The sequence below is a fragment of the Lytechinus variegatus genome, chromosome 19 (genome assembly GCF_018143015.1).
Source record: "Lytechinus variegatus isolate NC3 chromosome 19, Lvar_3.0, whole genome shotgun sequence".
Classification (NCBI taxonomy): Eukaryota; Metazoa; Echinodermata; class Echinoidea; order Temnopleuroida; family Toxopneustidae; genus Lytechinus; species Lytechinus variegatus.
This window is the reverse complement of record NC_054758.1, coordinates 1,953,471-1,969,428: the sequence shown is the minus strand read 5'-3', so window position 1 is coordinate 1,969,428 and position 15,958 is coordinate 1,953,471. Positions and strand designations below refer to the sequence as shown.

At 36.2% G+C, this 15,958-nt stretch overlaps 1 protein-coding gene across 1 annotated transcript in view; it reads right to left on the bottom strand.

Annotated features, from left to right (window-relative positions):
* Positions 1 to 14,345, bottom strand: part of LOC121405851 (sialidase-4-like) — a 34,851-nt gene extending 20,506 nt beyond the window's left edge. The window contains 1 exon segment of the mRNA XM_041596823.1: positions 14,258 to 14,345. The gene's annotated coding sequence lies outside the window, so the exon portion shown is untranslated.
* Positions 14,346 to 15,958: the final 1,613 nt, after the last annotated feature.

Below are 15,958 nucleotides of genomic sequence, written 5' to 3'. Positions count from 1 at the left end.
TGAAGAACATAAAGTACATACCATGTAGGCCTGATATGTTCGTGTCGGACTTTAACACAAGAAAAACTTATTGAGAAGAGCAATATCCCAATATGAGTGAGAGATCAAAGTGTGAGATATGCCATATGTGTGACGATAAGTCTTCCCACATCTAAGCAAACTGATATGGACGCATTCACACCCATTAGACCACAAAAACACCCAAGGCCCCGTTGCATAAAAGTTATCATTGTGGTAACTTTGCCATCAAATGGTAAACTACCATGGTAACACTGATCAACAGCCAATCAGAATCAAGGATTCCATACAAGCAACCATTGAATGGCAACTTTACCATAATGGGAACTTTTATGCGACGGGGCCCTGTAATTATGTATAACAGTTTCAGGCTTCGTAATAACACACTGGATCTAAGAATTTGGTTAGACTTTATTCAAATTGGTCTAATGCTAGTTCCTCCAATGACCAACCCCTCTATTATCATTTGGTCTACCATCAGTTTCTTCACATGGTCTAATTGCTATTTCGTCCACTCACCATTTTGTCTAATAACTAGTTGGTCTTACAGCCATTTAGTCCATATCCCATTTGGTCTAATTGGGCAAAAAGACAAACTAGTCATGATACGAAATTGTCAAAGACCAACTGGTGATTACACAGTGATGATTGGACCTAATGGTAATTGGACAAAACAGTTGTCAAGGCAAAATGTTGATGGATGGAAAAGCATTAGACTAGATAACAGCAGACCGTTGTGATGAGTAGAAAATAGACAAATTAGCCATTTAACAGTAATTTCAACATTCACACGGTCTCGCAAAATGAGATTTTTTATTAGTTTTATTATTATATTAGTTATTATTTTGTAGTGTATACATGTACATGAATGTAGTACCGTACTCAAGAGAGGGACTATCTCTAAGCCTCATGTAAGTGTCAAATGTTCTTGCATCCTTAGTTTCAGCCTTGTTTGTTGATTCCAATTTTGTTTGTGAATTGATAGTTCAGGACCTTATTCAGTGTGAATTCATGTGTTTTTTTTTATCTTCTGATGATTCGATGTTGTCTTTTGTTTTTCCCTCTCCTTTACATGTACAAGTCCTGTATCTTACCTTTTTATTATTTACGTTGTGATGAAGTGTACCGATGTATAAAAAACAAGTGCAGTATGTTGTATTATTGTCTGAATTACCAAAGTTTAATCCATGACTTGAAATTGATTTTTCTTTAATTCAAACATATTTTGAAATAATCATATGTTTATTGTTGTCATTTTTTTTAAAGCAGTCTACTTATAATGACAATCATTCTCCTGCAAACTGCAAATTTTACAATTCTCTTTTTGTTGGTAGTAGATCATATTTATTTAGAATTTTTTATTTAGTATTTTATTAATAATTCATACCAAAATCAATACCAATAGGCCTATATTATGTTTGTTACGTAATGAAAATTGAATTGTATACGAATATTATGAATGCAGAAGAAATCAAATGTACACTTGAGACAGAAAGGCTTCCATTGTTACAGTAACAACACGTATGACCCCATTCTCATAATAACGTCCTAAAACTGGCTTGGAAACTACATGTAGTTCAATGTTTAGTGAGATTCAGAAGATGAGAACGGTTAAAGCGGTGTTGGAAGCCATCTTCCAAACCGGTACGGAAAAACACCTTGCAATGTACAGTAGTTTTCAAGATTGCTTTGCATTGTTATTTAATATGTTTTTTGGAAATAAAACACAACTGTTCTTCAGTCCAATCTTTACACATTTAAATGCACTGATACTCCACACACTGTGTATCAAATTTCTCTGAGTTCTTATCATTCAAGGGGAATCCAATGTTGATGGCTACATTGTGAATTTCATATTTTCAGAGAAGGTAAAAAATGTGTATTTTTCCTGGGGAGGGTGTAAAGGCACCTGTTACGAGGAGTACAATGTTCCATATTTACATGTAGCTTGGGTAAAGAACGAATCATACAAAACAAATAGGCCCGTATAGGACTGAGCTCAGGATTAAAGTTGTGGTTAAACTATGGAGAGCCGATGGGGGCAAAAGCTCTATAACATGTAGTATACATGTATGTTCAATTTATTCCCTCTTATGACACTCATCATCATTTATAACTGTCTCAGAATGATTACTGAAATATTTTCTTCATTATGAAAACAAAGGGAAACAAATAATAAATATAAGAAATATACAATATAAAACAAATTTTTTTAATTTGTGGCTCCCCATAATTTTCAGCACAGAGTTAGACCATGTTTTTAGTTAAACCTGACTTCAGAATAAGGCCAGAGTTTGGTTTCTCCTGGACACATGAAAGTGACTACTCTTGATCAACATAATTTCCAAAATTCTCATGTTAATTAAAGTTATTGATGCAAAAATAAGAAGATGCATTAAAGACACACTAAAAATGAGGTTCCTGCGGCGACTATTGTCCCGGTCTATATTCCACATGCACACTAATCAAAGTGACCAACTTCAACCCTGGCCTGGGTTTAACACTACACCCTATCCTAAACCAAACCATACAACCAAACATTAAACCCTATTGCAACCCTAATCCTATAAAACCCTGGGTTTAACACTACACCCTATCCTAAACCAAACCATACAACCAAACATTAAACCCTATTGCAACCCTAATCCTATAAAACCCTGGGTTTAACACTACACCCTATCCTAAACCAAACCATACAACCAAATTAAACCCTATTGCAACCCTAATCCTATAAAACCCTGGGTTTAACACTATACCCTATCCTAAACCAAACCATACAACCAAACATTAAACCCTATTGCAACCCTAATCCTATAAAACCCTGGGTTAACACTACACCCTATCCTAAACCAAACCATACAACCAAACATTAAACCCTATTGCAACCCTAATCCTATAAAACCCTGGGCTTAACACTACACCCTATCCTAAACCAAACCATACAACCAAACATTAAACCCTATTGCAACCCTAATCCTATAAAACCCTGGGTTTAACACTACACCCTATCCTAAACCAAACCATACAACCAAACATTAAACCCTATTGCAACCCTAATCCTATTAAACCCTGGGTTTAACACTACACCCTATCCTAAACCAAACCATACAACCAAACATTAAACCCTATTGCAACCCTAATCCTATAAAACCCTGGGTTTAACACTACACCCTATCCTAAACCAAACCATACAACCAAACATTAAACCCTATTGCAACCCTAATCCTATAAAACCCTGGGTTTAACACTACACCCTATCCTAAACCAAACCATACAACCAAACATTAAACCCTATTGCAACCCTAATCCTATAAAACCCTGGTTTAACACTACACCCTATCCTAAACCAAACCATACAACCAAACATTAAACCCTATTGCAACCCTAATCCTATAAAACCCTGGGTTTAACACTACACCCTATCCTAAACCAAACCATACAACCAAACATTAAACCCTATTGCAACCCTAATCCTATAAAACCCTGGGCTTAACACTACACCCTATCCTAAACCAAACCATACAACCAAACATTAAACCCTATTGCAACCCTAATCCTATAAAACCCTGGGTTTAACACTACACCCTATCCTAAACCAAACCATACAACCAAACATTAAACCCTATTGCAACCCTAATCCTATAAAACCCTGGGTTTAACACTACACCCTATCCTAAACCAAACCATACAACCAAACATTAAACCCTATTGCAACCCTAATCCTATAAAACCCTGGGTTTAACACTACACCCTATCCTAAACCAAACCATACAACCAAACATTAAACCCTATTGCAACCCTAATCCTATAAAACCCTGGGTTTAACACTACACCCTATCCTAAACCAAACCATACAACCAAACATTAAACCATATTGCAACCCTAATCCTATAAAACCCTGGGTTTAACACTACACCCTATCCTAAACCAAACCATACAACCAAACATTAAACCATATTGCAACCCTAATCCTATAAAACTACATGGAGCATATGTCGCAGGAGCATATGTCGCAGGAGTATATGTCGCCCTGCAATATCACAGTGCATTTATTTTCTCTTTAAAGTCAATATCCACTTTTCAATATATATATTATCACTATTAAACGTTCAATGACCTACTGACATGCCGGTTTCAACAAGAAAAACATACTTTATGTAAATAACATGGTACAGAGTCCATGAAGATGCACATGTAGTGTGTCTTAAAGTCAAAATTAGAGGGTTGTTAAAACAAGATCTACCTGTAGGTACTAGGTATATTACAAAACGTATAATAAACAGAATATGACAAAAACAATAGATCATGTGAACATGAGAAATTCATGAAACCATGAAAACAAGATTTTAGTCAAAATTGCAATTTCTTTACAGTCTTCTGAGACATTTTAATAAAAGATATTAATAAAATAAAACTATTTTGTTTTTTCTTTATACAGTATTTGAAATCGTTTGCTTTTTTTACAATCTTGAAAGAAACTGTGTGCGTTCTCTATGGGAGACAAAATGTCCCATACGAGTAACATCCCTTTATAGGGAAGTTCACCTCATTTTAAAGGACAAGTCCACCCAGACAAAAAGTTGATTTGAAAAAAGGAGAAAAATCCAACGAGGAAAACACTAAAAATTCCATCAAAATCGGATGTAAAATAAAAAAGTTATGATATATTAAAATTTTGCTTAATTTCAACAAAACAGTTATATGCACATCTTGGTCGGTATGAAAATTGGCAGACTGATGACGTCACCCACTCACTATTTCTATTGTATTTTATTATATGAAATATTCTAATTTTATCCTCCTTGTCAACTTCAAGTGAAATTAAGTTTTGTTTCTCCCTGAACATGTGGAATTACCATTGTGTAAAAATTGAAATATTGTATTATTCAAACAATAAAAAAAAAGAAATAGTAAGTGATGGACATCATCGACTCTCTCATTTGCATATCACTGAGTTGTGCATTTAACTGTTTTGTGAAAAATAAGCGAAACTTAAAAATGTCATAACTTTCTTATTTTACATCCGATTTCGATGAAATTTGCAGCACTATGTTTGTTTGATTTTTCTCTATCGATTCAAATCAACAATTTTCTGTGGTGGATTTGACCTTTAAATAGCAGAAAAAAATAATACGAAAATATTGGTGAAGAAGGTTCAAGAAAATTAAAGATTAAGAGAGTTATAATAAATTAAGTTTTGTGCCTACTAAGTGCTTACATGTAGTCTGTTCTTTGTAGTGTCTTTGATCTGAGGATAAATTGCGCACCCTCTTTTTAGCTAAGTAGATGAAAAATTTGGGAAAGAGAAGCAAGCTCCATATTTTGTCAACGAGAAGAAAATTCAACTCTTAGATGACGCTATTTAAGGGATATTCATCATATTAAGGGGAATTGACTTCACATCGTTTGGTAAGTTTCGTAGCTTCTAGTTACCACTGGTTCACTACAACCATCTTGCCTGTGGGGAATCTACAGGTATGACTATGGTATGCCAATGCCGTTCATAGCACGGTTTATTGCCATTTCGTCCACTGCCATTTTGTCCACTACCCACATGGTCTCATATCATTTCGTCTACCATCAGTTGGGCCACTATCCACATGGTCCAATTACCTATTCGTCCAATCACCATTTCGTCTAATAGCCATTTCGTCTAATAGCCATTTCATCTATTATCATTTGGTTTAATAGCCATTTGGTCTAATGGTATTTTTTTGCCAATTGGTCCAATAGCCACTTTGTCCACTATCATTACGTCTATTCCCATTTGGCTATTAGACCAAATGGTCTAAAGGCAAATGGTCTAATAACCACTTGGTCTACTTTCATTTCGTCCATGTTCCATTTGGTCTAACTGCATTTGGTCTACTATCACTTGGTCTAAACTCATTTCGGCTAACAATCACTTGGTCTAATTGCCATTTGGTCTAATAGCCAATATGTCCAATTGCCATTTTGGCTAATCACCATTTCGTCTAACATTCAATTCGTCTAATACGCATACTGGTCTACTATGCTGCACTAGCGCCCTCTACGACCCGAGTCGACTCTATTCGCGATTGTGGGCCTAATTAATTACCAATTCTCTTCAACTTCTTGATTTATTTTATCACTGTTGACTAGTGTTGTTCGTCATTGATTACTTTGCATTATGGAAGTGTTTTCCACCCAAAGGGGGAAGCAATGTGTGTCTTATCGAGGTTATACATACACGATACGGGCGAGGAAAAACGGAATGGTATACTGGCGATGGCGAAAGGGGGTGCCAAAAAGGGGAAGGAAAGAGAGAAAAGAAAAGGAGAGAAAGAAAAGAGGGAAAGAAGAAGAGAAAGAGAAAAAAATGGGGAAGAAAGAGAGAAGGAAAAAAAAGGAAGAGGGAAGAGGGAGAAAGAAAAGGAAAGGGAAACATCTCATGCTTCGCGCTCGCATTAATAATTTATTGAGATATGTATCCTGTACATAATAACAAAAGAAAAATGATTAAAATCTCCCATTTTTGAGATCTGAAAATAGGGAAACAGCTTCAGCTCTTGCTGCACGCTCACATTTTTATTTATGATACATCCATCTCTTCTTGAATTCCTTCAAACAATCCTTAATCTGTTACTTCTTTATGTCAATTAACCAACATTTTCGGCAATAATTGCAGTAATTGTTCATTTTAAGATAATTATGTATCCTGTATTACAGGGAGTGTTCAAAGTGTCCTGAAATATCATTTTTTTAACTCGCCGTGCACATGTTTGTATATTCATTTCTAAACTGGATATGGTCAATTCCAGCGTAACGGACATGACATTCAGAAAATGTTTTGTAATTCAAAGGTTTATACAGTATAATTAGCAGTCTTTTGATAATTGTTACTAAGCTTATCAGACACATTTAAGTATCAGTTACATACACATAAAATTTCAAATCGTTTCGTTGAACAGTTGCGGAGAAATTGCACTCTTTGTGAGCGTAACGGACATGACACGAAATGGACGAAGCATTTTTACCTCCTACTGCTTATCAATATTCCTGTGAATTCTTAGATTGCATGCACCTGACATTGGTGTTAATTTAACCGTAAGATCATGCTCTATCCATATTGGGGTATTTAACAACAGTTTTGCAGTGTATTCTGTATTCCTAGCTCAAAATGTAGCGTAACGGACATGACACACGATGCGTAACGGACATGACAGTTTTGTCCACTTTTTGTAAGCGAATATAATTATTTTATTACAAGATATGGTACAAGTCTAATTGTTTACATGTTAAGGCTAGAGGTTAGAGACACATATCATAACTGGTAATCTGTAATATCTCCTATTATTTTGCAATTTGAGAGGGGGTCTTTTTGTAGAATATTTATAAAACAAAAAAAATATTTAGAAAATTTTATTTTACACTAGTTAACAACAGTTAATGAGTATTTTCCAGTTACTACCATCCACCACACCTAAGTAAATGAGAAAAATTTGATAGAAAAGATTATTTTTTATTCATGCCCTAATAGTTGATAATATACTAGCGTAACGGACATGACACCCTTACGAAGTGAACTTCATCAGCACTTCTTAGTTTGAAAATGAAAGAAATATGAATAATGAATGTAATTATGTAACAGCAAAGTACCTTTACTAACACTCTAAAGAAAATATGTAGATATTATTAGCAGGTATCATTAATTCAATAGCTATAGCCTAAGTGATAATTTTATATTGAATACAATGTTTATCATACCACTAATATATGAGTCTAAAGGTAATTGGAATATTTGTAAATAGCTTCTGAGATTTTTTTCATTCAAAATAACTATCATCCTGAGTATAATCATCCTTTCATCAAATCTTGGATGTTCTGAATCTTACGATCTTGATTGTTGACAAATGTGGCTGTATCTAATTTCATTGTATTGTCCTTGCTGCTTGTGTACAATTAAAGATACATCACTCAAATCGTGATTATGGCTGACCGAAATACTATGATGACATAATTTATTGATCACGCCACATTCTTTCCACGGCCCCTTTGCTTTGTGATACTGCAAAGAAATGCCACTATAGATTCATGGATTCATAGAGCTACATCATGTAACACAGATATCCGAATACAAACTTGCTTTTAAATGTGAGCCCATGCCATCACTGAAGAAGTACGAGGTTGGTGAAAGTCGGATAATTTGAAGTAATATCATCAATGATCATGAATTCACAAGTTGGAGTTTTATCATGCTCCAAACTGTCAGTGCAAAAACCTAAGATAATCAAATATTTTTTTCAAACACAAATGATGCAGATTGTGATCTGAGTATCTAGCTGCATCTTATCCTAATATTATGTGGCGTACCGTTAATTCTCAGAAAAATCTACCAGAACAAGAGCTGAATTTCATCATTCACCAACTTCTAAAAATAGCTTGAATGACATGCAGATTCTAGGAAATATTACATTCAGCTATCCTCAAACAATTGAGACTGACCTCAGTCTGTGACACTGAGCCTAATATTTTGTTTTTGTGAATGCTGCCATTTGCCATATATAAGGCGTCATGTCCGTTACGCGAATTGTCATGTCCGTTACGCCATTTTTATGAAAATGAGAAGTGGTAAGGGAAAATGATTGCTACACTTGGTAGGGGGTTTAATTCTAACATAGAATCTGAATCTGCAGTACCTTTAGACAAATTTCCTGTAATTTGTGAAAACTTTAAGTGAAAAACGTAACGGACATGACACTGATAATGGTAAAGAAACCACACAAATCTGAAGACAGATTTCTCTAAAATTGATGAATGGCATAAAATTGAACGATTATTTTATGTCAATTTAAACATTAATCAACTATTCAAAAGTTAAAAGAGACCTCTGGGACCTTGTTTGCTTTCAGTAGAGACAGGAAAGATGAATTGTTTAAAAATAGCCACATTTTTTACGTTTTGCAATTTACTATTCTATTTTTTGATGATGGAAAAAACTACAAAATTTTATCAATATTGAGAATTTTCTATTGGAAATTGAGACTTTATAGATTACTTTTCAAGAAAATTTGACTGCTTAAGTGAATACTGAAACTTCACTTTTTCTCTAAAGTGAACATTTTCCATGGAATTGCCCATATATAGTGACGTGGATTGTCAATGTCTAATTCCTTCCTTCAGCTTTTTCTCGTCTCATTCCCCGTTTTCTTTTCCCTCCTTCCCTTTTTCTCTTTTTTTCTCCCCCACCCTTTTCTCTTTTTTTGGGCCGTCAATAAGGAGGGGCGGACGCTTTGCCCTCCTCGAAATGCCTATGTATCCACTTTATGAATGCTTACAAACAGTCCTTAAAACGTCATTTTTCATGTCAGAATATCACAAATTTCGACCCGCGCTCGCATTGTTTATTTAGATGTGTATTATGTACAAATTTACAAAAAGTGATTAAAGTGCCCCGTTTTGAGGTCTGAATATAGGAAAATTTCAGCTCGCACTGTGATGTTGCATTTACAAAAGTAAAATATGTATCTTCAAGAATTCCTAAACGCAGTCCTTAAAACGCCCGTTTCATGTCAGTATATGGAAAATTCTCAGCTCGCGCTGCGCGCTTGCAATCCTCGCATTAGTTATTAATCTAGAGAAATGTTCAGGATTTCAAACAGTGTCAAGACTTACGATTTTATGTGTAAAATAATAGTGGGCCTACATGAAATAAAATGTTTATAAAAAAAAAAAGATCAGCTCGCGCAAGCAAAAAAAAAAAACACGGAAAAAACCCTCTTCGATCCGCAGACAGGGGAATATATAAATGAATGATGAATGAACATTTTTCGAGCAACAGCCCCCCCCCCCCTGCCCCCATTAGCAAAAGCTAGATCCGCAAAAGGGATGCGTTATAATTATACCCGGCAGGCCTATATACTCCCGACCAAAAATCTACTCTAGTAATTTCAATACCCCCCCTTCCTGTAAACTCCTGGATCCGCGCCTACGTAGTAGTAATTATTCTAATTATGTATACATATTATTTCTATTATGATTATCCTTATTATTATCATTTTTGTTAATATTAGTAATATGATCATCATAATTATCATTATTAGTAGTATTATTATGAATTTTATTATTATTTATTATTATTTATTAGTATCATTATGATGATTATCATTCTTATTATTATATCCATTAATTGCTACAGCATGAGTACATGTATATCACAAACATTATACTCATCGTTATTGTCAATACTACTAGGCCTACATTTATTTTAGGCGCAGGCGGGCTTCTAGCGACGGGAAACGAACAAAAAGGGAGAGGATGGTACAGGGAAAGAAAAAAGGACAGATCGGAAGAGCTCCGTTTTGGGAGGTGGGGTATATTGATCAATGATATTTCTTTAAAAGGCTATATTGTCTTTCATCTGTTTATCGTATTTTGATATCGGAATACAATATTCTCCTTTTTTATATTAAAATTGAGCGACAAATTAAATTAAAAGGACCCTTTTCCATTTTCCCCATCTTAGTTCCCCCTTTTATATGTGTGTGTGTGCGTGTGTGTGTGCGTTTTAGGGGGGGTTGGGGGTGCCTGAATCGACCCTTGCGATAGTAGTTATCATCATAGTTTTTAGGGTTTTTTTTTAAAACTAATATCATCAATAATTTCAAGGTATTAAAGTCATTTCGCTCCCCTCCTCGGATAACGCAAATTATTTGTATTAGACGAAATGGCTATTGGACCGAATGGCTATTAGACTAAATGGCTATTGGACGATTTGGGAATTGGACGAAATGGTTAGACGATTTGGTTGGTAGACGAACTGATTATTGGACCTAATGGTTGATGGACGAAATGACTATTAGACGAAATGGCAATTGGACGAGTTGATAAGTAGACGATGTGGATATTGGACCAACTGAAATTAGCCGACATGGCTATTGGACCAAATGAACGGTGGACGAACTGGTTAATGGACGATTTGGCATTAGACCAAATGGATTTAGACGAAATGGTTGGTAGACGAAATGGTTGTAGACGAATTGGCTATAGACTAACTGGCTATTAGACTAAATGGCTATTAGACAAAATGGTGATTGGACGAAATGGGTGGTAGACGAAATGTTGATGGACGAAATGGCATTAGACGAAATGAATGTAGACCATGTGGTGAGTGGACAGGATGGCAGTAGACGAATTGGCAATTTACCTATAGAACACACTTTAAAAAATCTTTAAAATATCACTTTTGTGACCCAAATTACTAATTTCTATACAGTTGCAATTTATTTTTCATTAGTAACTTGGGAGTATTTTTTGTATTCACCAGAGCACTCAAAAACTTGAATTTTGGGCATATTTTTGTGTACGCCCTCAATTGGTGGAAAGAAATACGGGAAGAAAATTTTCATTTTTCAATCTCTATTTTTAATAAAGAAAAAAAGTAATATTAAGAATCAAATACTTAGTTAAGGGCCAAGCTGTATGATCAATAGGTGTAATGGAAACTGTCAGTGTAAAAAAATCAATCATTTGTCCCAAAGAAAAAGAGAAAATAAGACAAACATTGCCAACCTTTATATTATGCCACACATTCTCGAGGTCAGCATGATGTCGCAGTCACGTGATTTCCCTAACAACGCGATCGCAAAGGTGCAAACAAAGGGTGCGAGCGTACATGTACCTGTTGGCTGTGCAGTTTCCTTGACGTTTTTTGAACTCGTTGATTTGAACTGTTTTTCCATTATATTTTCATCACATTTTGTACTGCATTTTAATTTTAGTTGCTGGACAATGGTGAAAATATGTTTCCAAGAACAAGGCAAGGTGGCCAGCTTTATCCTAAGTTTTAACATCCATATGCGCAGTGTGTCGCCAAGTGTAATTTTTACTGTTGCGCCACGCACCCGTCAGTCACTGCATGACCAAAATCGTTCTAGAAATCATTTGCAATGTTGAAAAGTGTCTTGTGGCATCAGATAATACTTATTAGTAATTTCTTGAAATGCTGCAAACGTTTGCTTAAAAGATCCAGCAAAAGAAAAAGGAGTTAAGCGCACTCAAAGTCAGACTTGCAAACTTGGTCTGTACGGTGCGAATTTTAGCTGCCATTTTTCTCGGGCAACGATTTGAGATGCCCACGCGATGCAGTCAATGTTTCCAAAGCTGCCCGCTCAAGTTACCAGTATTTGGTATCAAAATATAGATTATTAAAATAGCTCACGATCATTTAATTTTGAAAGTGGGGGTGCGAATTATTATCAAAATATGAGGGGTGGCGTCTCAACGTATATCTCAACCCTGCTTAGTCAATGGACTGTTGTGTGTGCGCTCGGCTTGTTCTGGCTTTGTTTGCACCTTTGCGATCGGTTGTTAAACGGAAGTTACTTTCGCGAGTGAAAATCCCTGGATGTCCGACCTCGAGAATGGAGATGTAACAGAGAACAAGGTTATATCATATAACCTTGTTCATTGTTGAAGGAGTGCTAGTTACGATACTAGTACTAGATTAGTCTTGAACTTTATTTGAATTTTTTGATAAAAGTTAAAACCTCTTCCATGTCTAGGGACAGTGATTTTCAGTTTCAAAAAATTACCTTTTCCGTTTCAAAAAATTACCTTTTCCGTTTCAGAAAATCTTAAATTCCGTTTCGGCATGTCAGAAAACAGAAATTCTGTTTCCCCATAGACTTTGTACACACGGAAATGTGACAATTCCGTTTACCCATCCAGTAGCAATAACACAAGTGTACGCTCGCGCTGGTCAAAATTTGGATCTGTCACTGTACCAACAGCGCAGTAGAATCCGCTCTAATCGGATCTATGCGGGCACAAAACATATTTTGACACATATATCTAACATGAATACATCCTCACCTTTCACATTTCTAGCATTATTTCACTGTTGAATGAACTTTTATAGATAATTTTGGGGGGTTTTGGACATCGTTTCGAGCAGTCAACGATTTTATTCTATCCGCCATTTTGGATTTCAAGATCGTGCTGTACATTATCAAATGTAGAGGGCAGCAAAACACGACCTGCATGTGAATGATTTTGATGCGGCCGATCGACTGTACCCTGCCAGAGCGGTGGGGAAGGACCGGGGCGAGGGGTACGATCGGGTGTGAAGGAGTGAAGAGCAGTCACGATGTGTTGATTTTGTCGTGATTGTGGTGAAGTGAGATCGTGTTTTGTGAGGTTTTGTGGCCATTTAATATTCGTATTTTGTACAGATTTTGGAGTAATTTATGTTGCTGTTATGTGTATTTTCAGGAAAAATATGTTTTCCGTGATTTTCCGTTTGAAATGCCACTTTCCATTTCAAAAGGCCATTTCCGTGAATTCTGTCCGTTTTCCGCGATCGCGGAAAATCTCTGTCCCTATGTCTTCTGAAATTCGTGGGAGTTTGTAGTTTGTTTGCAACTTTGCAATGCAAAGTTGCAACAAACTCCCACGAATTTCAGAAGACATAGGGACAGAGATTTTCCGCAATCGCGGAAAGTTTGCATGTGTCGTGCCTTCAATTTTTCTGTACCCAGCAGGGCAAGACTTCCATATGTCCCCTCCACTAAAATTGAAAAAAAAAGGTTTATCACGAATTATCTAACATATATCTAAGAGATTTAAGAAGGAAAAGTTGGATACATACAAAAATATGGCTTCATTCTGTCAAAAATTCGAGTGTGTGTAAATCCCAATGGCATCGATTTATTAAGTCAGAAAAATAAATACCCAATACTCTTGGAGAGTAGACTACTAGACTAGTCGCAATATCGGTTGATAACCGTTCTGAACCCAGCGCTTTCAACAATTTCTGCTAGCTTAGTGAGTAAGGCGACAGACAGAAGATGCCTCGATCAGCAACGAGAGGTTCGAATCCGGCCCAGCTCCAAACCGAAGAAAAAAAAAAGAACAAGAGAACGAAAGAAGGGGGTTTTGGCCTTTGGAGAAGTATTTTAAAATTAGTGGAGGGACATATGGAAGTCTTTCCCACAGCGGCAGTAGGTCTAATGCACCCAACAAAGTCCCAACTCAACTTGTCAATTCATGACATTAAATTTTGCATTTTTTTTTTTTTTAAAAAAAAGTGCAACGGGAAAATAGATATGCGGGACTACAGTACCGGTACACGAATCTCGCTTTACTGAGGTCAAATATAATTCAACGCACACACCGTTACTAAACTTAGGTTTACAACTCAAATTATATACATAAGTAGTAAATATACCACTGCAGTCATCAAGATATCATCTAGATTCTACATAGAAAAGATACTTACAATTATTTTCAAGTGAATTTGCAATCAGCTCACTTTCTCCGTTATCCATCAGAAAAACACCATTTTGTATACGTACCAGTATACAGGATTGCTGCCGTCTTGCGTCCAAGACAATATAGTTTTGGGGATGGCAAAGGGAGCAAGAAAAAAGAGTAAGGGCAAAAAAAAAGGGAGAGTGAGAAATGAATGGGGAAAAAAGGAAAAGGGGGATGGAAAAAAGAGGCGGGCAACGCGAGGAAGAAAATGTGAGAAAGAGAAAAAAAAATTGGAGGAAGAGGAAAAACGGAAGGAATTGGGTAGTGGTGGTATCTACCCTGAGAAGAGAACCGGGGAAGAGAAGGAAAAATGGATGGACTTACTGAATGAAGGAAAGGGAGGCGGGGGGGGGGGGATAATAGATAGGGGAAAGAAAGGGAATGATATAAAGTGGACACTCGGAATGCACTGGGGACAGGGAAATCAAAGAAAAAAGAAAGTGGATAAAAGAGTGATGTAACAAGAAAGGATCAACTGCTATTTTTCACAAATTGTGAATATAGGGCAATAAGCCAGTTCGTAGTTCCTTTCTGCGCATGATCAAAAGATTCTACGCATGATCAGAAGAAGGTCATTTGTACTAAAGTGACATGGTGCTTTAAAATCTAATGAGATAAGCACCAACTTTGATGTCTTGATTATTCATATATTCTTTTGAATTGTCGTTTTCACTTACATCCACAAAAACAACAATGCTTCCACGAACGACTGGTATTTCACAGTTTGTCAAGTACATTGTGCAACATGCTAACATGGCTAAAATATGCATTCAAAGTAGGAATGCAACAAATACCTTCATTAAGTGTTCATTGGTGCGCTATTCTAGTCACCTGGTCTATTCAATTTCTTCATCCTGCTATGTAAGGCAAGCTTACATAATATCTTGCTTTGAATTCTGCGTATCATGATGAAAGAAATGAAAGGTCATTTGACCAAAATTGCCCATGAAGTAATTACGAACTGGTCTATTAAAAAATAAAAAATAAAAACTCGTAAATCTAAAAAAAAAGATTACGAATGGAAGTAAAAAGATGCAAGTGGATCTGGGGGACAAAGCGGCAGTCCCCGCCCCCCATGTGGATTATAAGTAGGGTTGATTTTAGACACCATAGAGACGGTCTCTCTTTTTTTCTTTTCTTTCCTTTTTTTTTACAAACAATACCCTGAAAATTAATGATATTTATCGATTACGTCAGGATATAAACCATTAATTATCCTCCGTTTTTAGCAATGTTATATTTCTAGCAAACTCACTGTCCATTTCCAAATCAAACAAACTATCCGAGCCAGCAGTGCCAATGACTCGTACACCTGCAGCGGCACTTTTACAGAACAGGGGCCGCAGAACGTTCTTCAAAGAGGGGGGGGGGGGGGGCTGACCATGCAAAAAAAATCACAATCCTATGGTCATTTTCACGTTTTTGTACATGGCTTTGGAAAAAAGTGGGGGGAGGGCTGAAGCCCCCCTCCCCGCTTCCGCGGCCCTGCGGAACACCGACTTTCATATTCACTGCCCAAATGAATTTTTGAATTCCTTAGATTATAAGAGAGAGCTTAAGTACATTTAAACTTAAAATAAAACAAGATTTTTTTGCCTATATACTACTCCCAACAAACCTCGAATATTTTAAAAATCACACAGATCCCACCCAGGGGCCACAGAAC